Source organism: Syzygium oleosum, unplaced genomic scaffold (assembly GCF_021117445.2).
Source record: "Syzygium oleosum isolate NSW1041296 unplaced genomic scaffold, Sole_v2.1 Sole_v2.04, whole genome shotgun sequence".
In the NCBI taxonomy this organism is placed as follows: Eukaryota; Viridiplantae; Streptophyta; class Magnoliopsida; order Myrtales; family Myrtaceae; genus Syzygium; species Syzygium oleosum.
In genome coordinates this window covers 10,808,517-10,836,511 of record NW_026607488.1, presented here as the reverse complement: position 1 = coordinate 10,836,511, position 27,995 = coordinate 10,808,517, and the positions used below count along the sequence as shown (strand labels likewise).

General features: G+C 40.2%; 1 pseudogene; it reads right to left on the bottom strand.

The window, feature by feature from the left end:
- Positions 1 to 513: 513 nt before the first annotated feature.
- LOC130137995 (protein DETOXIFICATION 16-like) lies at positions 514 to 26,888 on the bottom strand (annotated as a pseudogene).
- Between the last annotated feature and the right edge of the window lie 1,107 nt (positions 26,889 to 27,995).

The following is a 27,995-nucleotide window of genomic DNA, read 5'->3' as shown; positions in this document are numbered from 1 at the left end:
GCTAATTGGCTTTTTATTGACAATATCATTCTACTAAATATATTTGCACTGATCCATTGATAATAAAGTTATATGCTGCTGAACTTTTGGTATTTTCTATTCTGCATAAATGGATCTAGGTTGTTAGATAATATCCTCTTTTCTACTAAGCGAAATATTATTTTTTAATAACTAGTCATTGTTGCGTTTATTTTCGTTTTGTTTAATTAAAAACGAAATTAAAAAAAAGAACCTATTGGAACCTGGAACCGACCCTGGAACCTGTGACAGGGTAGGTTCCAGGTTCCACGTTCTGACGGGTAGGTTCCAGGTTCTAAAAAATGAGGAACCTGTACCCAAGGGTAGGTTTCAGGTTCCAAGCGGAACCGAACCGGAACCAGGAACCGCTCACCCCTAGATTCAGAGGGATGAATAGGTCTTATTTCATTAATTTCCAAAGGGTTTCAATGCTAGGAACCAGAGTCTGTCCAGTCTACCATCCGATTCCAATGGTGATATTTCTTCACTGTAGCTTTATGACAACAATCCATTGGCAGGACTCACGGCGCGATGTACTCTGTCGGTGGCTTTCTTTGCCTACGACAATCCAAATGTCAAATACTAACCATACGTCAAATTATATTTTACAAGGTAGAAAGGTTCGATTCATTGATTCAGTGTATCTTACCTCTTTCTCCCAGTTGGTACATCCAGTCAGGACCGCAAGTAACAGTGCTTGTGAAACGAGTGCAACTATAATCCTGATCCAGAGACCCTGCAGCTCGATTAGAAGACCAAGCGATCATATGAATATCGGAGAAGACTACTATTTGCTGGGAAAGTAAAGGATGATGGTAGAATGGTAGGGTAACCAGGAATCACCTCTCCGCCAAAGTGACAGAAAAATCCTAGGAATATGGCAACTGGAATAGCCAACAAATAGTAGGCACCCAAATTGATGAATGCTCCAATCTTTTGCCATCCACATCCTCTTGTAATGCCCGAAAAAATGTAACTTATGCATCAAAATGGTCGATATACAAATTGGTGTTGACTTTGAAATATTTGTGATTTGACATATTCTCCATCTTCACTTGCTACTTATCAGGATAAGGAGTCAAAGTTAGAACTATATCAGGTGCACCATTGAACTGCAATAATAGGCAAAGTCGCGTACCTGAAAGCACGGACTGAATGCCCTCGAAAAAGTGGGAAGTTGCGAGTAGTACCAACATATCTCCCACGTATCTCACGACTTCTTCTGTACAATAGAGGTAGCCCCACGCCCTTCGGCTGAATATCATGAGAGTACATTCAAACAAGCCTTCTGTGGCGACCATCATTAAGGAACCATAAATTGCCAAACGAGCTGCTCGTGGTCTTCCAGCGCCCAATTCATTTGAAACTCTTGTGCTGCCAAAAGTAACACGAAGAAAGTGTGAGACTGGAATAGCTGCTTCTTTTGCAAGATCCACTTAAGTAAATAGAGCTTGACCAGTTAGCCTTACCTTATTGAACCACTGAGCCCTAGAGGTATCATGTAAACCAAGCTACAGGTGTTCAGGCTGAAAAAGAACAAGATAGTTTACATTGTTTGGAAATGTTAGCAACTGGTGCTAAGAGGTTAGCTTTTTTGTTCGCTTCTCGTTTACATACAAAGAACAAGATAGTTTACTTTTCTGGGACTCATCCGTAGGCCCAACTTGATAAATAAAAAAGAATCAGATTGAAATTATTCACTAGGGGCCAATTTGGGCTAAAGCCCGAGTTCCTTTAAAAAAAAAATTCAAAAGATATTTTCCACTGTTTCAAATTCCAAAACCCCAACATACTAAATATAATTTAAAAAAATTACTTAATTTCATCCAAAAAAATAAAATTTCGCGCAGCATCCACAAAAATCTTTTGCTTTATTATTTTACAAGTTTTTAATATATTGGCAAGAGATAATCTAACAGTCCTTTGCTTTGACTTAGATTATGGAAAACCAGTGCAATGGTCGAAAGTCCTTTGTTTTGGAAAGCTACTCGTAAAGTGGAATTGTCTCAACACCTTTTGTTCAAATGTGCTTTTTGTTTGGTTCGGGACCTCAAAACGGTTTACTTCGATCTTTTTCATGAGATATCTTGTGTATAAGCTACAAGGGAGCCTAGATGCACTGGCATGGGGTTAAGTTCCTTCATAGGAGACAGGTTGATTATTTGAAATAATATACTCTGGAACGATAATGATTTTTTCTTTTTTCTATATCTAGAATGTCAACCTAAGGTGACAAATGAAGTAGTAAAGTTCAGCTGCTAATTTTATATAAGAAGCCAGGACATTGTAAGTGCGGTTCATTTGGATGCTACTTTTATATGAGAAGCTAGGACATTGTAAGTGCGGTTAATTTGGAAACTTTTTGAACCATTGGATAGTAAACATTAGTGCTCTTCAATGTTTGAAATTTTGGAACTATATATTGATACGTTGGTAGCTTGATAGCATTTTATCCCGGCTCCAATAGTTAGACTCCTATCACACTAATAGCCATATTGTAGCCACCACGATACATCCATATTGTAGCCACTGTATCGAAGTTATTCACTTGAGGCCGATTTGGACTAAAGCTCGAGTTCCTTTAATTAAAATTAAAAAAAATCATCCACTTATTCAAATTCCAAAATCCTAATGTACTCAACATAATTAAAAAAAATACTTTATTTCATCCAAAGAAACGAAATTTCGCGCGGCATCCACCTAGAATCTCCCCCTCATATTAAGTTAACTATAATAAAATATTTTTTACAAATGTTATTCAACTACTAATTATCATCAATGGAGGTTTATAGGAAGCTGTATTAAATGCATCGACCAAGAATCTTTCCTTTATATCAAGTTAACCATCACTAACTCAAATATAACATGGACAACCAAATAGTGTTTAACATAGAATTGTCAGCAAGACATCTTATTGTTGTTGATGGAGGTTTATCCACCAAGTAGCGATCCATATTAAGTGCTTCCACTAAACATCTCTCTCTTATATCAATTTAACTATCATTCACTCGAATATAACATGAATTGTCAATTATTATTAAAATATATTTGTTAGCAATGTTATCTGACGTCTTTTGTTGGTATTGGCTTATCCACCAAGTATTACATCCATAAAAAATCTCTCGAAAAAACAACCACTAGAGAGTATTTTGTAGACTTTAATCATCAACTCTGTAATCTACTTCACTGGCACCAACTTAAGAAAAACTCCTTGCGGAATTCATCAAACAACTCCATGCAAAAACTCAATATTACTGCCAATCCGCATATGCTCGATCTTCTTATTGACCTGCCTTTCAGTCAAAAGGCTCCATTTCCTAAATCTAATGACAACATAAACTCTATACCCCGATACAAAACGCCTAAACAAATTTGGTATACTAATCTTAACATTTATCATAAAAAATTTGTCTTCTTTTCAATATACATGGCGGTGATCTAGCCCCCAAAAAGATTTGCAAGAAAAAGGAAAGGCAGAGAGATAAAGAGAATGTTATTAATCCGGGAACTACCAAAAATGGCGTTAGTATCACCATTCCATTCCATTACTTCCATCCCCACCGAAGCATAACTGCAAGAGGGAAACCTAACCAAAAGAAAGTAAAGCCAAAAGAAAAAGCAGTAGAGAAAAAAAAGAAAAGCCAAAAAAAATGTTGTAGAGAGAGAAAGCTTCAGACCCAAAAGCGACGGCTACTCAATAGTGACATACGCACTTCTTCTTGGACTTGGGAACGGCTTTGGCGGTGGGTTTGGACGTGACCCTCTTGAACTCCACCAGAGTCGAGTACTTGTCGGTGCATCCACTCCTCCTGTCGTCCACCTTCACGGTGGACTTGTACTTCACCACCTCCTTGCAGCCAGAACGTCCCGTAGTCCTGTCCACGGACCCCTCGGCCTTGAACTTCATGTCGGACTGGGTCGTGAACACACTGAACCCGTCATAGTACGAGCTCCTAGTCATCGTCTCCACCTCGGCCAAATGGGTTATCTGATGTCTCTTGTTCGAGGGCTTGGCCGGGGGCTGTGGAGGAGGGACGAACTTCACGATGACGCAGTTGTGGAGCGCCTGATTGTGGGCCATGGCTGTTTGGTCGGGAGATAGACAGAGAGAGAATGGCCTCGACTCGACCCTGAGGTGTGGATTTATAGGATGAAATGGTGAAGAGTATAAGATCAAGAAATGAAGAGTGTTAGAGATAATTGATATATTTAAGAGATATGTGTGTTTCTCTTAATTGATTGTGATTGATATTTTGCTAAGTTAGATAGTTTTCTGTAAAGCCCGTCTCATGTACTCTTCATTTGTGAATGAATAGAATATTACATTTTTCTATTATTCCAACTTGGTATCAAATCTTTCCATTCCCTTTTTACTTTCCTAATTGAATATGTCTACGCTTAGTTCTAGACAAAAATGACCATACTAAGCATGTGGGGAGCGATAAAATATTTAAATATTAAATCATTCTTTCATTTAAGAGCTTTTTTAGAATAGTTGGCAATAGTCCAATAAAATTTTACATCATATCTTCACCAAGATACATCCATCCGGGCGTTTTCCAGATCTTTTCTCCAAACTCAAGTTGACCTTTTTCAAATCATATTGAGTTTGAGAGAATGTTATAGATATATAGATATATTTAGGAGATTTTGTATATTTCTCTTAATTGATTCTGATTGATTGTGATTGATATTTTGCTAAGTTAGATTGTCTTCTTGTAAAGTTTAGGCTCATGTATTCTTCAATTGTGAATGAATAGAATATTACATTTTTCTCTTATTTCAACAAAGAGTTTGCGGGGAGAAGATCAACGTGTCAATCAAATGAGTTTGACAAATGTGGAAGAAAGAGAGAGACAGACGACGGGACTTGGGGGATTTAGAGATGCAGAGCGCAACTTTCGGGGGAGATTGATGGAGAAGCATCGGAACTCGTTCCGATTGGTTGGGTATGAGCGATTTATCAATTCTTGGTGTCAAAAACATTCAGATGCAGAGCAATGGACGTAGGTAAGGGAAGAAGCAGGACTATCTATGTTATGTTACTGTACCATACAGCCAAATGGCAAACGTGTATTTTTGATAATTTAGACGACTAAGGTATATATTGTATGATACGAATGACACATTTGGCCAATTATACGACAAAACATCTTACCCTTTTAAGGGGACTCACATAAAATAAAAGCTTATCATGCGTGGCTTTTATCCACCAAGTAGTAAGCTTATCGTGTTAAAATGTATTTGTTAGCAATGTTGTTCGACGTCTTACTGTCGTTGGTGAAGGTTTATCCACGAAGTAGTAAGCTGTACAATTGTACATTCATCAAGAATCTCTCGAGAAAACAACCACTAGAGAGTATTTTAAAAGCTTTGATTATCAACTTCGTAATCTAGTTCACTAGCACCAACTTCAAGAAAAACTCCTTGCAGAATTCATTAAACAACTCAGTGCAAAAACTCGATATTACTGCCAATCCGCATATGCTTGAACTTCTTATCGGTCTGCCTTTCAGTCAAAAGGCTCCATTTCCTAAATCTAATGGCAACTTAAACTCTGTACCCCAATACTAAACGCCCAAACAGATTTGGTATACTAATCTTAACATGTATCATAAAAGATTTATCTTCTTTTCAATATACATGGCAGTGATATAGCTCACAAAAAGAATTGCAAGAAAAAGAAAAGGCGGAGAGATAAAGAGCCACAAAAAGAGGAGTTAATATCACCATTCCATTCCATTAGTTACTTCCCCAACCGAAGCATAACTGCAAGAGGGAAACCTAACCAAAAGAAAGAAAAGCCAAAAGAAAAGGCAGGAGAGAGAGAGAGAGAGAGAGAGAGAGAGAGAGAGAGAGAGAGAGAGAGCTTCAGACATAAAAGCGACGGCCACTCAATAGTTACCGACGCTCTTCTTCTTGGACTTGGGAACGGCCTTGGCGGTGGGTTGGTACGTGACCCTCTCAAACTTCACCTGGGCAGAGTACTCGTCGGTGCACCCACTCCACTTGTTCTCCACCTTAAAAGTCGACTTGTACTTGACCTGCTCCTTGAAGCCCGAGCGTCCCGTGGTCCTGTCCACGAACTCCTCGGCCTTGTGCTTCTTGTCGAACCGGGTCGTGGCCCCGCCGAACCCGTCACAGTACGAGCTCCGAGTCGTCGCCTCCACCTCGGCACAGTCAGTAACCAGATGTCTCTTGTTGGAGGGCTTGGGCTTGGCCGGGGGCTGTGGAGGAGGGACGAGCTCCACGATGCCACAGCAGTGGAGCTTCGGATTATCACCCATGGCTGTTTCGGGAGTAGAGACACACACAGAACGAATGGTCTCGATTCGAGCCTGAGGTGTGAATTTATAGGATGAGGAGATGAAGAGGATAAGATCAAGAAATGAAGGGTTTGCAGGGAGAGATCAGTGTCTTGATCAAATGAGTTTGACGAGTGCTGGAGAGAGAGAGAGATCCGAAGGGTTTTGAAGGATTCAGTGAATGCAGAGAGCAGCTTTCGGGGGAGATCGATGTCTCATTTCTGATTCCAAGAATTGTCAAGAACATGCAGATGCAGAGCACCGGACGTACGTAACGGAAGTAGCGGGACTAATCTATGTTATGTTGCTGCACCATACAACCAAACGGCACACGTATTTTCCTTTTATTTTTTTTGATAATTTAGACGACCAAGATAAGTATGATACATTTGGCCAATTATACGACAAAACATTTTACACTTTTAAAGGGACTCATATAAAATAAAAGATTATCATGCGTGGCTTTTGACCTTCAGTACAACAAATTGTTATATAGGTACCATAAAATTTTCGTTTTGATAACAGTGTATATTTCCATCGTAATGTCTATTATATAATAAAAATGACAAATGACGGTATTTACTTGGAATAGAATGTAACGTCATGCAGTCGTACAGAAAAAAATTCTTAATTTATGATGATACGAGATAGAGTGGTGCGCATTTACAAAACATCGTATAGTATTAAAAGTCATGTACTTTTACTTTGGCCTTAAGTATGATCCAACTTTGCATGCCTTAGTAGAACGTGGTATTAGAAACGGTGTATGACGATGGGCCTAAGTACAATAGAAAATTATACTTTTGGTAAGACATCGTCTAATACTAAAAAAATAATGCACGAAGGTTTAAACCTTAGGTATTATTGAATGTGGTACGCCTCGGTAAAATACAGTATAATTTTAAAAAAGAGGCGTACGACAATTGGCCTTAAGTATGACAAAACGTTCACATTTTAGAGCAACGCGGCATCTACCACCTATAAAAGTGAGAAGAATCTGCTTGTTTCCAGAAATTTAAGTATTCTTATTTTACTCTAACATCATGTAATACATTTCAATTAATATAAGACATTGCCCTCTCTAATTTAAACCCTCAACAAATCTATTTCATATAATTAAAGCGAGAGCTGAAAGAGTGTTCGTTCCATACTTGTTATGTGGCCTTTTTCTTTATCTCTGTGATCGTCACGTGTTAGGACACATGTTAATAGTCTTAGCACGTGACCACATTCGACCAATGATCATTATCTTATCTATTCTATTATCCTAACACGTTTATCTTTCATTGAGTGTAGAAATGAATAAAGAGAAAAGATCTCAAATATGCTCTCAAATGATACGGTTTGTTTTAAACATATATTCGTCAGTGATATGATACTTTATCATAATGAACCAAATCTATTTAACTAAGAACGATGGATCCTCGCAAATCGATCTATGCGTTGTATCCAAGTTGATATATTGTAATGCTTGTACAATCTTTCAGCACATTTCACATAAGAACTATGAGAAAAATGGTGACAAGCTACGATATGGAATGGTATTTCGAGAGCCCTTCATGCGCTAGCAGCAATGTACATAAGACCATTTAGAGATGGTCTCCAGTCGACATAAAACAGTAAGTGAAAACACGAGCACTTCATGTTCATGCAGCAATCTGTTCCATGTTTTTGCTACTTATAATCAACTCATTTTCGTTGAGAAAGTGTGAGACTACAACAGTTATAGATCTGTATAAAAAACAAGAGCTTCCCAAGATTTGCGTTATACAACCAATTTTATATTTGTTTCGGGCTTTTGGCAGAAGCTCCTTATGAGCGACAGCATGAGATTCAGATGGATCATTTCATCATTCTGCTAAGTTTCAAAACTGGGATGCAATAGTTGTCCACCTTAGCTTCATGATAACAATGCATCGGTCGAGATCGTGGCGCTATGTGCTCTATCCGTGACATCCTGAAATTTGTCCATTTGGGATTTATAAAATAAGTGATTTTATGAACGTACTTGTAGTTAGGTCTCGCTCGGAACTGATCATTCCTGGGATACTAACCGTTAGGGAAGGGCTAATTAGGGATTTAAATTCGTGCGACTAAAGAAATTCGATCGTGAACTGACTTTCGACCATAGAATCGTCGATGTGACATTTTGAGCCAATGTAGGCCAATCTTAGGATAGTTATGGGCCGGTTCGTCATTGTCATACGAGTGGATCACGTGTGATTCCGTTTGACCACGAGGTGAGTTGACGAGCGATCCAGAACCTATACCGAACGATCGCGCCCGTCGGAACTAGCGATCAATCCTCGCGATTACATTGACAACCGAGGTCGTCACGATCCAAATGAGCTTGCACGTGACTTGATTTAGTATCAGTCACGGGTCGAATATGCGAATTTCCCCAAAAGCCACCCGTTAGTCTAAGACACCTCAAGTTACGTTATATAAAATTCAGTTATTAATTGGAGGCCAAATTGGGCATAAAAATTTTAGGAAGTCACTACAGGACATTTGGACGACGTTGTTATTGGAATGTTTAGTCTTGGAATTGTCCGAATCCTTCAGAAAAATTGAATTTCGGCGAAGAATGGAAAATGACCGTTTTACCCCTGGAGCTTTGTTAAGGCCAAGTGTTATTGGGGAAGGGCATTTTAGTCATTTCGCCCTAACTTTAGAAATGACAATTTTTGGACAATTTTGCCATTGGAATTTTATGAAATTCCCAAATTACCCTTGGATATTTTTGGAAAAGATTCGATCTCGGCCGTCGATCTCAGGATAAGAACGAATCTCGGCCGTTGATTGAAAAGTAGAGAGAGGGGCAAGATGGTCATTTTGCATAAAGGGGTTCAATTATTGGTTTTTAAACCTCTCTCTCTCTCTCTCTCTCTCTCTCTCTCTCTCTCTCTCTCCCCCTCTCATTTCTCTCCCTTTCTCTCGGCAACTCCCTCTCCTCTCCCTCACCGCCGATCGCCCCTCTCCCCTTGGCTGCGCCGCCGCCGTTCAGCCACCATCCGCCACGCCACCGCCGTTTCTCTCTCTCTCTCCCGTGGCCGTGGACAAGCTGGCCCAAGCCGAGCCACCGCCGCCGTTGCCGATCGTCGCCGCTCCAAGGTCACCGCCGTAGCCGCCGCGTTCCAACCGCCTGGTCAACCTTGGATAGGTTGATTTTGCTTGGAAATTTCCAAGTAAGTCGCAATCTAACCCCTGCCTAGGACATCGGGTATTATCGGACTCGTTTAGACGCGGTTTAGGGTAGTTTAGGGGTTGATTAGGGTGTTGATCGTGGTTATTGGTGGTTGATCGTGGCTGTTAGTGGCTGTTGAGTGTTGGATTAGATATCTGGGAATGAGTTTTGTGGGTTGGAGATCCATGGGTGTGAGCTAGAACTTGAATCTTGATTGTTTGGCTCAAAACTCGGATTCGTGACTACTGAACCCATCCGATTTTCTATTTTTGTGGAGAATTTTGTGGGCCGAATTTGAGGAAGTTTTCTTCATGAAAGTTGCTCCCAACATCTTGAAGTATAACATATTTTAAATTCGAAATTTTTGGAGGCCATTTGGGTCGCACGAAAACCCATTTTCAGACCGTCTTAAAACTGCTCGGAACACTGTTCATCCTGACCTTCTTGTCTTGCCGAATTTTTATAAAATTTTTCAGATCTATTTTCAATAAACTTCCTTCACAAAAGTTGTTGGAAACTTTATTTTCTATGACATATAAAAATTTCAAAGCTTTTCAAGGTGATTTTGGTGTTGAAAGAAACGTATTTTGAGGACAAAACAGTCTGTTAGAGCGAACTGATTTTGGTCTGATTTCAAGGGACAAAAAGGCATGGTTGTATATTGAACCGGATTTCGTATTCTTCATAAGAAATGTTTATCAAGATGTTTTTTATGATATATCCAAAATTTAGAATTTTTGGAGTTCGTTTACTATTTATTTTGATGGGATTTCGGTCACTGTGTAAACTGCCCAGATTTACCCTGATTCTATGGATGTTCATTTTTATGAGCGGAATGGTGGGGGTGTCGAGGTTGAATAGTTGCTGCCCTTATGACTGGAATTGATGCTTGAATGCGTGTGTATGTAGGCTGAATTGAAATGGTTGGAATTGATGCATTGATGTGCATTTAATTGATGCCCGAGTGTGTGCACGTGTAAGATTGGAGGCGTGCGATGTGCGTGTGATCACTAAAAGGCCCTGAGGCGTGTTTACGCGGGTTGTGATATGAATGTGGGATCGGGTCGAGACATGTTAAGCTCAGGTCGCGATCATGTAGGCCTGTTGCATTTAGTGCGGGCTGAGGAAAGAAAGTGAGAATGGGATCGAGCCGAGGCATGTTAAGCTCGGGTCGCGATCATGTAGGCTTGTCGCATTTGGTGCGGGCTGAGGAAAGAAAGTGAGAATGGGATCGGACCGAGGTGTGTTATGCTCGGGTCGCGATCATGTAGGCCTGATGCGTGTTTACGCAGGCTGAGGAAAGAAAGTGAGAATGGGATCGGACCGAGGCGTGTTATGCTCGGGTCGCGATCATGTAGGCCTGATGCGTGTTTACGCGGGCTGAGGAAAGAAAGTGAGAATGGGATCGGACCGAGGCGTGTTATGCTCGGGTCACGATCATGTAGGCCTGATGCGTGTTTGCGCCGGTTGAGGAAAGAAAGTGAGAATGGGATCGGGCCTAAGGCATGTTTACGCGGGTCGCCATCATGTAGACCTGATGCGTGTTTATGTAGGCTGAGGAAAGTGATTGAGCACGAGATGGTGCGATGTGGCAAGTTAAATGAAAATGATGTGGTGGTGCGTGAACGAGTGTGAATTGTGGAGTTCGGGAATGTGGTGTGTTTGACATGTGCCTTCGAGCATGAGATTGGGTTGGAAAGTGCATGCGATTTGTAAATGTGAATGTAAGACTAACGTGCAGGTTGCGTATATTGAGAACCAAGTAAGTACGATTGTGTGGACGTTGTTTGTGTGTTGCTTGATTTGGTGTCTGGACTTGTCTGGAATATGTGGTAGCCTAGGTAAGGTTTAGGTTGTGTACTTATTGAGAAGTGTCTCATAGTTGTATCAACCAAACCATTTCAGAGCACCCGCCCGAGCCATGAACCTTCCGCCGCCGCCGTCGCAGCGTTTTGGGATTGTTATGCACACTGATCATGATGTTGTAGAATATTCGATCGAGATTGAGGCCGATTCGGAGTCATCGGATGAGCATGTGCCTGATGAAGATTCGGATGAGGATTCCGAAGAGAGTGAGTCAGAGTGGACGCCATCGAGAAGGCGTAGGGATTAGTTTTGGAGCTGAGGAAGAGTTTGGAAGTGTCCCATTTTTGGTGTAGTGCTTACCCAGGCTACTGATCTTTTTGCGATATCGGTGGTTTGCAGTTTGGTAATTCAGTATACATATTTTTTTTTGTGGTTTGTAAATGGCGGTTGTGGCATAAGTTTATATTCTAAATGGATATCGTACTTAAATCGAGGTATAGTATAAGATTTGGTGTGTAAGGACCTCGGCCCCACCACGCTTCCGCTGCGCCACTCCTTATGTAATATTGTCTGCTTTGGACACTAAGTCCTCACGGTTTTAAAACGCATTACACAGGATAGGCCACCCAGGCCTTATAAGCAATCCCATGACTCCTCCCCTAAGCGATGTGGGACAGAGAGATGCCCCCCTTGCCATCCTAGAAGCCTGTCAGGAGCCGCTCCTTGTCCAGGCCCTCTGGCCCCGGCGACCACTCCCCGCCCTCGTCGGACCGGGTCGTTACATGGTGGTTTGGCAATTTATTCTCCCTAGTACCCCTGGTAAATCATTGTCTGGGTGTTTGTTATTTCCGCCGCGATTAAACTCTGATAGGTTCGTTTTGGGTCGGCGACGTTTCCTGGTACGTCGCACTAATTTGAACGAAGAGAGATGTCGCGTACTCGATGGGGTTCGGGGCGTGACACTATCAGAGGCTTTCTTTGCCTGTGATCACGCAAAATACCGAACCTCATCAGATAAGCCGAGTGTGACATTAGAAAGGTCCAATACAATAACTATACTGTATCTCACTTCTTTCTCCCAATTGGTGCATAATGTCACAACCCTGAGTACCCATGCTTGCACAATGAGTGCAACTATAATCCCGGTCCAGAGACCCTGCAGTTCCAATTTTCGAAACCAAGCAAAGAAAATATCATAATAACATCATCCATGACAAGTTAATGTAGAGGAACAGATCGCAGATTCACAATATAATGGGGGGGATGAGTGAGAGGACGTAAATCTGGTTTTTACCTTCCCACCGAGGTGACAAGCGAAAGCTAGGAATATGGCAAACGGAATGCCCACCAAATAGTAGGAGTCCATGTCTAAAGAATTTGTTTTAGACCAAAGGAAATAAAGAAGCTTGTAGTTGTAAGATTTGGGAGATTTGATTATTTCCCATCTTCCATTGCTAATTGTCAGGATCAGTAGTAACGGTCAAACCCAGTTGCACTATTCAACTGCGAGAGTAAGCAGAGTTTCCGTGTACCGCAGAAAACGGACTGAACACCATTGAAGCAGTGGGAACACGCAATTAGTACCAGCATATCTCCGACATATTTCACGACTTCTTCTTCTGTGCTATGGAGGTAGCCCCATGCTCTTCGATCCAAGATCATGAGAGCACCTGCAGTCAAGCCTTCGGTGGCGACCATGATTAAAGAGACACAAACAGCCAAACGGACAGCTCGTGGTCTCCCGGCACCCAATTCATTTGAAACTCTTGTACTAGAATAAATAATGACATAAAGAGTGTGAGGCAGATATTGTTATTACATGGTATCCACTGAAATAATATAGATAAATGCCTTAGCCTTACCTTATTAAGCCACTAAGACCAAAAGGCATCATATCATGTAAACCAAGCCACTGGTGTTTTGGCTGAGACAAACAAGAATTTTCGGATGAATTCATTTAAGTAAATCGATAATTGGTGCTTAATGTCGAGCCTCTAACTTATATGCTTCCTGTCAACATATGAAATTGTGGAGTGCAGATTTACCTGATTGAGAGGACTGAAGTTTCAAGTTTAGGATTAGGAAGAAGTCCTGACACCATCTCGAAGGACCAACTCTCAAAGCTGTTGCAGCAATGAAATAACCAGAAACGTCATTTTTAATTGGTTCATCTTGTAGAAATTGGGGAAACAAAAGAAGATAATCCAAGATTCAGCAAGTGTGGTGGTTACTGTTTAGAGCCAATTAATAAGACGGTGCATTTCCTCCCATTCAAAATGTATGTCATGAACATAAACTAGATTAACACTGATAATTTGTCATTTTTTGTGTGTCAAGCTATGATTTTTGTTTAAGTATTGTTATTATAGCCCACTAACGAATCTGAAGAATGATATCACTAAAATCTATTTTCTTAAACTCTGTTAGCGTCCCTTTTTGACATGGAGAAGCATAAAGCTTGAGAAGTACCAGAGCATGACAGCAGAAGGAATTACTAACTTCAGAAATCCAGGAATCCCATGAAAGGCCTCCTTGGAGAAACCGGTCCAAGTTCTTTTACAAGTCGGCGAAATTCTGATATATATTTCCAGTAACATCCAGTACGAGATAGCATTTGCCAAAGCGGCGCCTTTGTTTCCAGGTCCAGACTTGAACACCAGAAGCCAACATATGAAAATGTGCAGCAACGTAGTAATTGCTGAACTGATCATCATCGGAACGACATTGTTCTGCGTCTGGAGGAACCTGACGTGGCATTGAAGGAGTGCACTGTTGAGCGTCAGAGGCGCGGCAACATTATTGATTTGATGAAAGGAATTTTTGAAGGTGAAACAATCGCAATTCGCGTCTTTCTATTGCATGTCTCAATTACAAGAGAAATAGACTATATATAGACCATAGTTTGATTCGAAATAGGAAACCTCTTTCTAGGAAACCTATTCTAATTAGGAAATCTAATTGACTTAGGAAACTTTCCTAAAATATAACTAAAAACAATATCTCACAATATCTATCAAAATATGGAAATACGAACAGACTCAAAAAGGAAACAAGCACTAACAAATTTGGTTTAATTTCTAACACTCCCCCCTAAACCAAATTCTCTTCCATCGATCATTCCAAGCAGGCTCTTGAACTTTCGAAAAGCATCGATCTTGAGAGGTTTAGTAAAAATATCTGCTATTTGATCTCCGGTCTTCACATGCAATACTTCAACTTCATTCTCTTTAACCTATTCTCGGATGAAGTGATATCGAACATCGATATGTTTACTTCGTTCATGAAAAACTGGATTTTTCGCCAAAGCAATAGCAGAAACATTATCAACAAAAATCTCCATTGCTTTCTTCTGCTCCATAAGAATATCTTTGAGTAGTCTTCTCAACCATATTGCATGACAAACGCATAAAGATGCAGCTACATATTCAGCTTCACATGTCGACAGAGTAACACTTGATTGCTTCTTTGATGACCACGTGAAAGCAGTGTCGCACAAGAAAAATACAAATCCCGTGGTGCTTTTTCGATTGTCGATATCTCCACCATAATTACTATCCGAATAAGCTCTAAGTTTGAAAGATTCAGAGCAATAATAGTGTAAACCATGAGAAATAGTACCTTTGATGTACCGAAGTATTCTCTTTGCAGCTTTAAGATGAGATGATTTCGGCTTCTCCATGTATCGACTAACAATTCCAACACTATACATAATATCCGATCTCATGCATGTCAAGTATCTCAAACTTCCAATCAAGCTTTTATAATATGTCGAATCAACATCGGCACCATCATCAAACTGCGAAAGCTTGGTTCCACACTCCATTGGTGTATTGACCGGCATACAGTTCTTCATGTTGAATTTTTCAAGGATATTTTCTGCATATCCTTTTTGGGAAATAAAAATCCCATCGGCACTTTGCTTCACTTCGATACCAAGGAAATAATTCATGAGACCATTATCAGTCATCTCAAATTCTTTCACCATCGATGCCTTAAAAGCATCAATCATCGCCGAATTATTTCCTGTAAAAACAAGATCATCAACATATAAACAGGCGAGTAGAATATCACCTTTTTCTTGCTTCAAATAGAGTGCATGCTCGTATGGACATTGAGAGAATCCATTCGCTTTGAAATATGCATCAATTCTGGAATTCCATGCTCTCGGTGCTTGTTTAAGCCCTTATAGAGCTTTCTTCAACCTTAGCACTTTGCCTTCATAACCTTTCACAACAAACCCCTCGGGTTGTTCGACATAAATTTCTTCTTCAAGGATGCCATTCAAGAATGCTGATTTGACATCCATTTGATAAATCCGCCAATTATTTTGAGCAGCAATGGAAATAATCAATCTAATCGTTTCCATGCGGATGACAGGGGCAAAAACTTCATCATAGTCGATTCCGGCTTTTTGCTTGTACCCCTTCGTGACTAATCTAGCTTTGTACCTTGTTACTTCACCTTTCTCATTCTTCTTGTCCTTCGGAAGATTAGCAAGCTCCCATGTTTGATTTTTCTCGATGGCTTCAATTTCTTCGTTCATGGCTTTCCTCCACTTTTCTTCTTTGGCCGCATCATCATAAGCAAGTGGTTCATAATCTGCAAGAAGACATATAAGATGAAGCTCTTCGGTAGCTTCGTAAATTTCAGACAATCTTCTTGATCTTGGCACTAGCGGTTCATCGACACTATTTGAAGAGGATGGTGTTGATGAACTTGAATAAGATGTTGGAGAAGAAGGTAAAGGTTGATCTTTCAACTCCGTTTGATCGGAATCATCACGAACATTCGCTTCTTCTTTTAGATTTTCTTCCCACATTCCATCTTCATCGAACTTGACATTTCTACTTACATACACTTTCAAAGTGTTAGGGTCAAATAATCGATAGGTTTTGGATGATGAGTCATACCCGATAAAGATGAGCTTTTTGCTCTTGTTTTCAAGTTTCAATCTTTTTTGATCCGGGACATGAGCATATGCAATGCTCCCAAAAATTTTCAAGTGCGAAACACTTGGTGTTCTCCTGGTCCATGCCTCTTGTGGAGTTACGCCTTCAAGTCCATATGTTGGACATCTATTTTGAAGATAGACGGCACACGAAACAGCTTCTGCCCAAAGTTCCTTGGACAAATTTTTGCTCTTCAACATGCTTCGAACCATATCAAGAATGGTTCTATTTTTCCGTTCAGCCACACCGTTTTGTTGAGGAGAATACGGGGCCGTCAAGAAACGCCGAATACCATGATTTTCACAGAATTTGTTGAATATGGCTGAGGTGAATTCTCCACCACGATCAGTCCTCAAAGCCTTGATAAAATAGCCGCTTTCCTTTTCAGCCAGGTTCTTGAATTGTTTGAAAATATCAAACACTTCTGTCTTTTCTTTTAAAAAATACACCCAAGTTTTCTGAGTAAAATCATCAATAAAAGTAACAAAATATCGATGATTACCATATGCGTGAGGATTGATCGGGCCACACAAATCAGAATGAATCAACTCAAGCGGCTTCTTCGCTCGATAAGTCGCCTCCTTCGGAAAGCTAGTTCTGGAATGCTTGCCGATAACACACCCTTCACATAATTGATCGGGATGATCAATATGTGGTAAGCCATAAACCATCTTCTTGCGAGAAAGCAAATTGAGTCCGCCGAAATTGAGATGGCCAAACCTCAAATGCCACAGCCATGAAGGATTATCTACGCACGTCTTTAGACATCGAGACATCTCACTCTTTATATTAAGAATAAACATCCTGTTCTTCGACATCTTCACATTTGCAATCAATTTATTATTCCGATCTCTCAACATAAGATTAAGATCTCTCATATGAACAGTATAACCTTTCTCCAGAAGTTGTCCCAAACTCAAGATATTGCTTGACATTTTTGGAACATAATAAACATTAGTAATAAACTGATGTGCACCATTCTTTAAGCGAATCAAAATTGTACCTTTCCCTTCAACAAGAATTTTAGAATTATCACCAAATGAGACATTCCCTTTAATTGTCTCATCTAACTCGGCAAACATCTCCTTTCTCCCACACATGTGATTACTTGCGCCGGTATCCAAATACCACGTATCGCTTTGACCTTCTTCATCTTCTTTGAATGCCAATAAGAGAACTTGATCATCATTCTTTACCAAGTTCGCCTTTTTGTCTGGTCTGCTACTTTCTTTATTCCAGCAGTTAGAAGCATAATGGCCAAGTTTATTGCAATGATAACATCGGATTTTAGATTTATCATACCATTGGCTTGTCGAGTTCTTTCCTCTTCCACGAACACCTCTTTGGTACTGGTATCCTCCATCACTTCGAGCAGGATCTCCTCTGCTTTGTCCGCGACCTCTTCCTCGAAAGTGACCTCGGCCACGACCTCGATCACGATCTTGATTTGTCCCGCGATTTTGTATGGGATCTCTTCTTTGCTCCTTTTCATCTCATATGGTCAACTGCGTTTGGAGAACTTCCTCCACCGGTTCAATCTTTTTCTTTCTAAACCTTTCTTCATGGGCTTGTAATGAACCCATAAGTTCATCGACCGTCATGGCATCCAAGTCTTTGGATTCTTCGATTGCAACCGCAATATAATCATACTTCTTGTCTAAGGACCGAAGTATTTTCTCGACAACGCGAACATCGGAAACGTCTTCTCCGTTTCTTTTCATCTGATTAACAATTGCCAAAATTCTCGTGAAATAATCAGCAATCGATTCAGATTCTTTCATACGAATTACCTCGAATTCGCCTCTCAAGGTTTGAAGGCGAATCTTCTGAACTTTCTGAACTCTTTTGATGTGTGTTTTGAAGAATCTCCCATGCCTCTTTAGCGGTAGTGGCATTTGAAACTTTTTCGAACATGGAATCATCTAACGCTTGATAGATGATCGACAGGGCATATTGATCTTTCGTTCGAGCCTTTCTCCAAGGCATTCCTCTGATTCTGGTTCAACGTGGCTTCATCCTCTGGCTCATCATAGCCAGTGTTAACAAATTCCCACACACCGTAGGCGCCGAGTAGAGCTTTCATTCTAACAGCCCAGTTACCATAATTTTCTTTGGTAAGACGAGGGTATTGAAGAGGAAGCTGATTGTTCGTTGAGGCCATGATCACGAACCGTAAGCTCTGATACCAATTTGTTGAGCGTCAGAGGCGCGGCAACAATATTGATTTGATGAAAGGAATTTTTGAAGGTGAAACAATCGCAATTCGCGTCTTTCTATTGCATGTCTCAATTACAAGAGAAATAGACTATATATAGACCATAATTTGATTCGAAATAGGAAACCTCTTTCTAGGAAACCTATTCTAATTAGGAAATCTAATTGATTTAGGAAACTTTCCTAAAATATAACTAAAAACAATATCTCATAATATCTATCAAAATATGGAAATACGAACAGACTCAAAAAGGAAACAAGTACTAACAAATTTAGTTTAATTTCTAACATGCACATGCAAAAATGCTAGGTATCATGAAGCAATCGTATGCCCCTGCCTTTGCTGATATTTCAGGATCTTGCTTGAAGAAGAGAAGGATTTGGCCTGCATTGGCCGATATGATTGCTAACGGAATGCTAGCTAATAGGAGAACAATCATAGCCCTTTGCATGTGGATACCAAGCATGCAGTACTGCTTAGCTCCATAGAACTGACTGCAAAATGTATCCAATGCACTCGCCATTAGTATCTGTTAGAATGATGAAATAATACATTAGGACTTATTCACACTCATCTAATCATGGTAGGAACAGTTCATACATATCGACAAATGAAATTCCAGAAGTTTGTAGATATATCCTAGAAACCCACCTCATGGCATGCTTGAAGCAGTCAGATGGACTGAATTGCCATAGTTCACTAAAAATGTATCCAACTATGCAAGCTCAGAAAAAAAAAAGTGGAATCAATTGCAATATTGGACTTGGGGGAGGGGAGGAGGGGAATTGTGCCTGTCTCGTCCCAAACAATCATATTGAAATGTGCATGATAGAATTCCTAATTCATGATGAACACAAACATTTACATCTAGCTAGAGGGAAAAGAATCATCCAGCAACTAAGCTTATTAAGAGATAACATGTTTAGCAGATTAATCTTTGTCAAACTGTAAGAATCTTGAAGGAACTAAGTTTACTAGCAATACGTTGTAATCTTGTTTCCTAACAGCTTTTGGGGAATAAAGAAAATGGTTTTCTATCACTAGGAAACCATAGCCAGATTATGTCAAGACCTTGGATACTGTAAGACTTGGTTTGATTCTATTTTCAATGATAAAATTCTTTGATTTCTTGGCGCGACTTGCTGCTCCCGAAATGCAGTCAGTGAAAGGAATGGCTTATCGACCCAGTTTAATTAAAACGGGATGAAGTGTTTGTGAGACTAAAACTGAAGGATTCTAATCATGCATAGAAGAACAAAATTCAAGCACAATTAGAATCAAATGCGGAAAACAGGATCGAAAATAAACTGACCTCCAGCCATTGTTCAACTTTACGTTCGTCGGAAATCCACGGTAGTTCGACGTTAATTTGACAGCGATTACGGGCGCACTCTACTAACCCAATCCCCTCGCGTACTGATGGTGTATTACCGAATGAGAGGGTTTGTGTTAGACCTTGTGTTAGCCCTTATGGAATGAACGTTCATCTTTATAAACCGCTTCCCATCAAGGCGGTTACCGAAGAGGGCGGTTGTCACCGAAGGGGTACGAAGCGTGGAAAAACCGACAGTGGATAACCGTCACTCAAAAGAGAAAATTTGGGTCAAACCTAAATGTGGGATCACATTACAAATATAATATTCTCCCACTTGATCCCAACATTTTCATCATACAGATTACCCAACCAAATCCACGAAAACCATATGCTTAAGAAAAGAAACAAAACACATGAATCATGGCGACATGTCCTCTAAGAGCGAGTAATATCTTCCATGTATTACAATGCATCTTATTCCTTTAATGTCAGCCCATATGTGACAACACATCTTAATGAATAAACCCTATGTTTATTCCAGAACCAAGGATAATTGTTATTCTCATAAACAACTGAATGTGTACACCAGAAATTGAGAATAACATTACAATTGAGTAAGAGTTTCAAACAACAAAAGTCGTCCGTACGACGATAAATCACATCATGGGAACTATTCCCATACTGGCCACATGATCCTTATACTTCATTGGTGGCATGCCTTTAGTTAAAGGATCAGCTATCATCAATTCAGTGCGAACGTGTTCAATGACCACTTTATTCTCCTTAACACGTTCCTTTATGGCTAAATACTTAATGTCGATGTGCTTACTTCGACTGCCACTTCTAGCATTTTTAGCCGTAAAAACCGCAGCTGAATTGTCACAATATATTCTTAATGGCCTAGAAATAGAATCAACAATTCTAAGCCCTGAAATGAAACTCTTCAACCATACACCATGCGAGGTAGCCTCAAAATAAGAAACGAACTCAGCCTCCATAGTGGAAGTAGCAGTCAAAGTCTGCTTCGCACTCCTCCATGACACAGCTCCGCCAGCTAACATAAAAATGTATCCTGATGTTGATTTTAGAGAATCAACGCAACCAGCGTAATCCGCATCCGAATAACCAACTACTTCCAAGTTGTCAGTCCGTCTATACATAAGCATGTAGTCTTTAGTACCTTGAAGGTATCTCATCACTTTCTTTGCAGCTTTCCGGTGGTCTATCCCTGGATTACTCGATATCTTCCCAACATTCCCACAAAGAAAAGCGATGTCGGGTCGAGTGCAAACCAGCATACATCAAGCTTCCGGCAGAGAAGCATATGGGATGTTCTTCATTTGTTCCCTTTCTAGATCGTTCTTCGGGCACTGGTTCAAATTGAACCTATCACCCTTCACAATGGGTGCTACACTTGGTGAACAATCTTTCATCCGAAATCTCTCCAAGACCTTATTGATATAGGTTTCTTGAGATAGTCCTAAAACTCCTCGAGTTCTATCTCTATTGATCTTAATGCCAATGACATAAGATGCCTCACCCATATCCTTCGTGTCAAAACTCTTAGAGAGGAATTGTTTCACCTCATGCAGCAACCCCTTATCATTGGTTGCAAGTAGAATATCATCCACATATAGCACAAGAAAACAAATTTTGCTCCCACTGACTTTCTGGTATATGCATTGATCCATGATATTCTCTACAAAACCGAATGAAGAGATGACATCATGGAACCTTAAGTACCATTGACGGGATGCTTGTTTCAAGCCATATATAGATTTCTTAAGCTTGCACACCAATTGCTCACCTTTACTAGAGGAGAATCCTTCAGGTGATTTCATGTATACCTCCTCCTCTAGTTCCCCATTGAGGAACGCCGTTTTCACATCCATTTGATGTAATTCCATATCAAAATGGGCAACCAAAGCCAAAACAATACGAAGAGAATCTTTCTTAGATACAGGAGAAAAGGTCTCCGTGTAATCGATTCCTTCCTTTTGAGTGAATCCTTTGGCAACGAGTCTAGCTTTATATCTTTCAATGTTGCCCAACGAGTCCTTCTTAGTTTTGAAGACCCATTTACAACCAATGGCTTTTGCACCATTAGGCAACTCAACCAAATCCCAGACTTTATTTGATGCCATAGAACTCATCTCATCCTTCATGGCATTGTACCACAAATTGGATTCATCACTGCTCATGGCTTGTGAAAACGTTTCAGGATCATTCTCAGCTCCAATATTGTAGTCAGACTCTTGTAGATACACAATATAATCACTAGGAATTGCTGATTTCCTCATTCTAGTAGATCTTCTTAATGTTGTATCAACATTCTCTGGAGGAGCGTGTTGTTCAACTGGTTGTTCAACAGCTTCTGGTAATTGTTGAACAACTGGATCTACCGGATCATTATCAACAATATGTGGAACTTCAATAGTTGGTTGTTCAATAGCTGGTTGAACTGAAGGGGCGTTATGAACAACAACCAACCTAATACTTGAAGTGGAAGGTTGAGTATCTGAATGATCTTTCTCAGGAACAATGTCCTTCAATCGATCACTCCCACTAATCAAGTCATTTTCAAGAAACTTAGCATTTCTTGATTCCACAATCCTAGTAGTGTGAGATGGACAATAAAACCTGTATCCCTTGGACTTTTCGGCATATCCAATAAAATATCCACTTACAGTCCTTGGGTCCAACTTCCTTTCCTGTGGATTATAGACTCTTACTTCAGACAGGCATCCCCAAACGCGTACATGTCGCAAACTAGGCTTCCAACCTTTGAATAACTCAAAAGGCGTCTTTGGGACAGCCTTGGTTGGAACTCGATTTAATATGTACACTGCCGTCTTAAGAGCTTCAGTCCACAAGGACTTAGGAAGTTTGGAGCTACTAAGCATACTTCGCACCATGTCCAATAAAGTTCGGTTTCTTCTTTCTGCTACGCCATTTTGGTCCGGAGAACCTGGCATAGTGTATTGGGCAACTATCCCATTCTCTTGAAGAAACTTTGCAAACGGACCAGGTGCTTGTCCATCTTCAGTGTATCTATCATAAAATTCTCCACCTCTATCTGATCTCACGATCTTAATTTGCTTGCCGCATTGTTTCTCTACTTCCGCCTTAAAAACCTTAAAGGCATCCAACGCTTCATGTTTATTATGAAGCAAGTAGAGATACATGTAACGTGAGTAATCATCAATGAAGGAGATGAAGTATTTCTAACCATACGAGTCCATATCAGGACTACAAATGTCCGTATGTATGATTTCTAATATGTCTGTACTCATCTTGGCACCTTTCTTTGTCTTGTTGGTCTGCTTTCCCTTTATGCAGTCCACGCAAATATCATAATCAGTAAAATCTAAAGTACCGAGTACTCCATCATTTACTAATCGCTTAATTCTATCTATGGAGATATGTCCCAATCTCCGGTGTCACAACATGGAGGAATCTTCATTCACAACACATCGTTTTATACCAGCATTGTCATGAACATGCATCGCATTATAATAGGCATTGTCTTGTAAATTAATTCGAAAAAGACCATCAGACAAAATACCACTCCCAACAATTTCAGATTTAAACAATAAACCGAAGTTTGAACCTGAAAAGTTAAAAGAGTAACCCAAAGGTACAAGTCTTGAAACTGAAATTAAGTTTCTAGAGAAACTTGGAACATAAAAGGTCCTTTCCAAATTCAAAATAAAGCCACTATTGAGAACTAATCTACATGTCCCAATAGCTTCTACATGCGAACGCATCTTGTTTCTTGAATAGATGCTTTGTTCACTTCCCACTGGCTTCCTGTGGTTTTGAAAACCCTGCAAGGAATTCGAAATATGGATTGTAGAACCAGAATCAATCCACCAAGTGTTGTGACTCACATCAGCCATATTAGATTCATAACAAACATAAGAGGTTGGATTACCTTTCTTCTCGAGCCAGGCCTTAAATCTGACGCAATCCTTCTTCATATGCCCCTTCTTTCTACAGAAGAAACATTTGGATTCCTTCTTAATGTCAGCTTGGGGAGGTATTTTACCTTTCCCCTTCTGCTTGCCGTGACCCTTATTCCTTTCTTGTGTTGCCAAATGAGCACTTTCTCCCAATTCCATAGTCAGCCTCTCTTCCTCTTGAACACACATGGTCATAAGTTCATTAATTGACCATTTATTCTTATGTGTGTTGTAGGAGATCTTGAAAGGTGCATACTGTTGTGGGAGAGTGTTCAGAATGTAGTACACAAGAAATGATTCAGATATCTCAACCTCAAGGTTTTTCAGCTGGGCTGTAATGTCCCTCATCTTCATGATGTGCTCACGCACACCTCTAACACTTGTGAGCTTTAGAGATGAAAACTTCATTATCAGGGTCATGGCATGCGCCTTTTCTGAAGTCTAAAACTGCGCATCAATGGCCTCCAATAAAGCCTTAGCATTGCTAAGCTGAGCGACTGAACCACGGATACTAGGAGATACTTTAGTCCTTATGAACATTACACTAAGGCGGTTGGACCGCTCCCACTGTTCATAAAGGGCTATCTCAGCTGCAATGCTCGTGTCAGTAGGAGCAGGTGGTTCGTCTTTCCTTATAACATAGTCAATGTCCATGCACCCCAATTGAAGAAGAATTGACTCCTTCCAAACTTTATAGTTTTCACCATTCAGTATGGGAACATCACTCTTAAATTCAGAGAAATTCACAGGTTGCAAAACTGCATATCAAATAATCATGCTTATGTCACAAAATTTGAGGCAAAATCAACATATATCATGTTCTACCAATGTAAAACATGTCACAAAATATGAATCACATAACATAAAAACTGCCTGTGGGCTAAGTTTTTAATTTAAATAGATTCATAAATTCTTCATGAAGAAACTATCATATTATATTCCTTTCCTTAATCCCTGTGGGTAAATTAAGAAAAATAATATGATATTTCAACCTAATTAATCAAATTAATATAATGAAAATTCCTGTGGGATTAAATTCATCATATTAATAAGATTAATTACAATCAATGTCTATTTCCAAATGTGATCCGAATGCTCTTAATATATAATTTAATTAATTAAAGATGCTGTGGCTACTCCCCAATTAATTAAAATATATGGATCACTGGACATTTAATTTCATGCATAAATATATTCATAAAATGCATGAAGGACAAAACAATAAATTTAATTCGGCAAGGGGCAGAATGGTAATAACGGGTAAAAAGCAAGGGTAGAAGCGTAAAAATAAAGAAGGAGTTCGCCGGTCCCAGGGCGTGTGCGCGGCACGCGCCTGCCATATGCGCGGGCGCGTGGCGCGGGCGCGTGGCGCGCACGCGCCTTCTTTACCGCGTGGGCGCGTGCGGCGCACGCGCACACCCAGCCGCGCGAGTGGGCCGCACAGCGCTGCGGTTGCGCGCGCGTGCGACCACGCGCCAGCGGTTGCGCGCGCGTGGGGCCACGCGCCTTCTTCCTCCGCGCGAACAGAAGCCATTTTCCGACGTTCTTCGCCTTTCCGCCGCACCTTCGACTGAATGGGTCTCCTCCGGTAGCCCATATAACACCAAAATAATTTATGGGTTTCGGAGACCACGTCGGCGCGACCACATGGACCCAAAATTCGGCGAAAACAACCAAGAAATTGGCTCGAATCAAGCAAAATTCCGTCAAAACGCACAAACCCTAACCCGCAACTTCCGCCGCTCAAACAGCCTCCGGCGATCACCGATATGCCAGATTAACTTAGGGCTATTCTTCTCCATGGCGGTGCACCGTGCCGGTCCGAAGTCGAGCGGTGGGTCGCCGGAATTTGGCCGGAATCAGCGATTTCCCTCTTAGCCCCAAGAAGCCCGAATTACTATTCATCTCAAAAAGCCCCGAAATAAACACCAAAATTCAACAAGAACAAGGCAGAGGCACTAATCACGCTCTGATACCAAATGTGAGACTAAAACTGAAGGATTCTAATCATGCATAGAAGAACAAAATTCAAGCACAATTAGAATCAAATGCGGAAAACAGGATCGAAAATAAACTGACCTCCAGCCATTGTTCAACTTTACGTTCGTCGGAAATCCACGGTAGTTCGACGTTAATTTGACAGCGATTACGGGCGCACTCTACTAACCCAATCCCCTCGCGTACTGATGGTGTATTACCGAATGAGAGGGTTTGTGTTAGACCTTGTGTTAGCCCTTATGGAATGAACGTTCATCTTTATAAACCGCTTCCCATCAAGGCGGTTACCGAAGAGGGCGGTTGTCACCGAAGGGGTACGAAGCGTGGAAAAACCGACAGTGGATAACCGTCACTCAAAAGAGAAAATTTGGGTCAAACCTAAATGTGGGATCACATTACAAATATAACAGTGTTGTATCTTACCAACTAGCTAAAGCTGGTCACAGAAGCAAAGGAAGTGGCCATTAAAGCACCGGAGAGAGCCAGCTCTCCCAGATGACCCACAAACATCACTGAGATCAACTGCAAACGATGTATCATTAGGTTCACTAATACCAAAGGCCCCACCAAGCAGTTGCCGCCTCATTTCCAAGAAAATCTCTTCTTTCTTTAACCCGTTCCATGATTCAGACACCTTTTCCTGAGAAAATGCTAAAAGGGGCGACTCTAGATGCTGTTTCTGTTCTTCTTCATCCATAGCTTTCTCTATACTTCTGCCAGAATCAGCAGAGTCAAGAGATGATTGCTTATATGAACTTCTTAGCAGAGAACGAAGAGTAAGTTGATGATTTTATAAGATCAACGACCGCATTTGTCCATGGCGGCAGAAAGCGAAGTTATCTAAACTCCACATGTTTGGTACAAAGAGTTGTGAGTCAGATTTCTTGAGCATCATGTATTTCAATGATTTTTTTATTTTACTTGTCAGAACTTTTGCTGTATTATCAGCTAATAAAGTGAAACAAGACAACCAGAAGATCCCACCACGAGGCAAAATTTGTCTCTTTTCGACTAGTTTGATCGGAAAGCACACACTGCTTCTTGTTTTGCTTGAATTACAATATACATTCTATTGCGAGTGGAAAATATTATATAGTCCATAGTCAATCGCAATGGGATGCTGATGCGTTGCTTCAAAAAAATTCACCATAGAAAATATTTTTTGTGGGACTTTCCAGTTTGATCAATTAGGTGACATAATTTAGTTTTGCTTTCAATCAGGTTCATCTATCTAATGCTGGATCAGTGAATAAATCGAAAATCTAACTGGGCTGCTTACATTGATGTTAAATGACCTGATAAAAGTTGAAATAAAGTTGAAATAAAGTTGAAATAAAGTTCAGTGACTACTCGCTTGAAAATTTAGCCTAGTTATTTAATCATCAAATATAATTTTGGCATATCCTCACATACATACAATTTAGTGGACGATTTTGCTGTTCTGTGTGTGTAAAAATCGGAATTATTTTCCATGCCAGTAAATTCATGAAAGTGTTGGTAACTTTCTATGAATTGAAAATTTTTCTTTTATAACGAATTTGGCCTACAGGTTCACCTCTTAACATAAGAAGTTCTTCCATAATCAAGATGATTACAATTATAAGCAAATATTTCACAACAGTTTCGCAAGATCAGTCATTTGAACAAAAAGAAATTCAACTCTCTAAGAGTTGTAAGATCTTTATGAATTATGACCCTCAACTTGACTCAAAACTGGTGAAATTCTCCCATAATGAAAATGAACACAATAATAAACATATTAGCTGGTATAAAGTTTTTAACTTTTGCATTATTATTCATGTGACGAACTCGGAGCTTTAATTTTCTTGCATTTTAAGGTTCTTTTCATAACGTTGGAATCTCTGATTGATAACTTACAATGCTATAATGGTTCATTATTTCTGATTCACATAACATGTGCGCTGACACCAACAGCAATTCTTGTTATGTGACCCAATGGCCAAGTGATCCTTCTGGAAAGATGCCAAAAAGGTAAATCTCTTGACGGAATCAGTAACCATTGATATGATCGATGGATCATGGAGAATTCTACCTTAACCGCAAGGTTTCGATGCTTGCTGTAACTTCTTAAGATTGGACTGTGACTTGTGAGAAAGCAATTTACTGTGATCTCCTAATCTTGGCATGCATAGCCTTCCTTTGACCTGACTCAGGAGGTGGTCCTGGACCAGGGAAGTAGTCTAATGCCTAAAGATTCGGCCCGAGAGAGAGCAAACAAG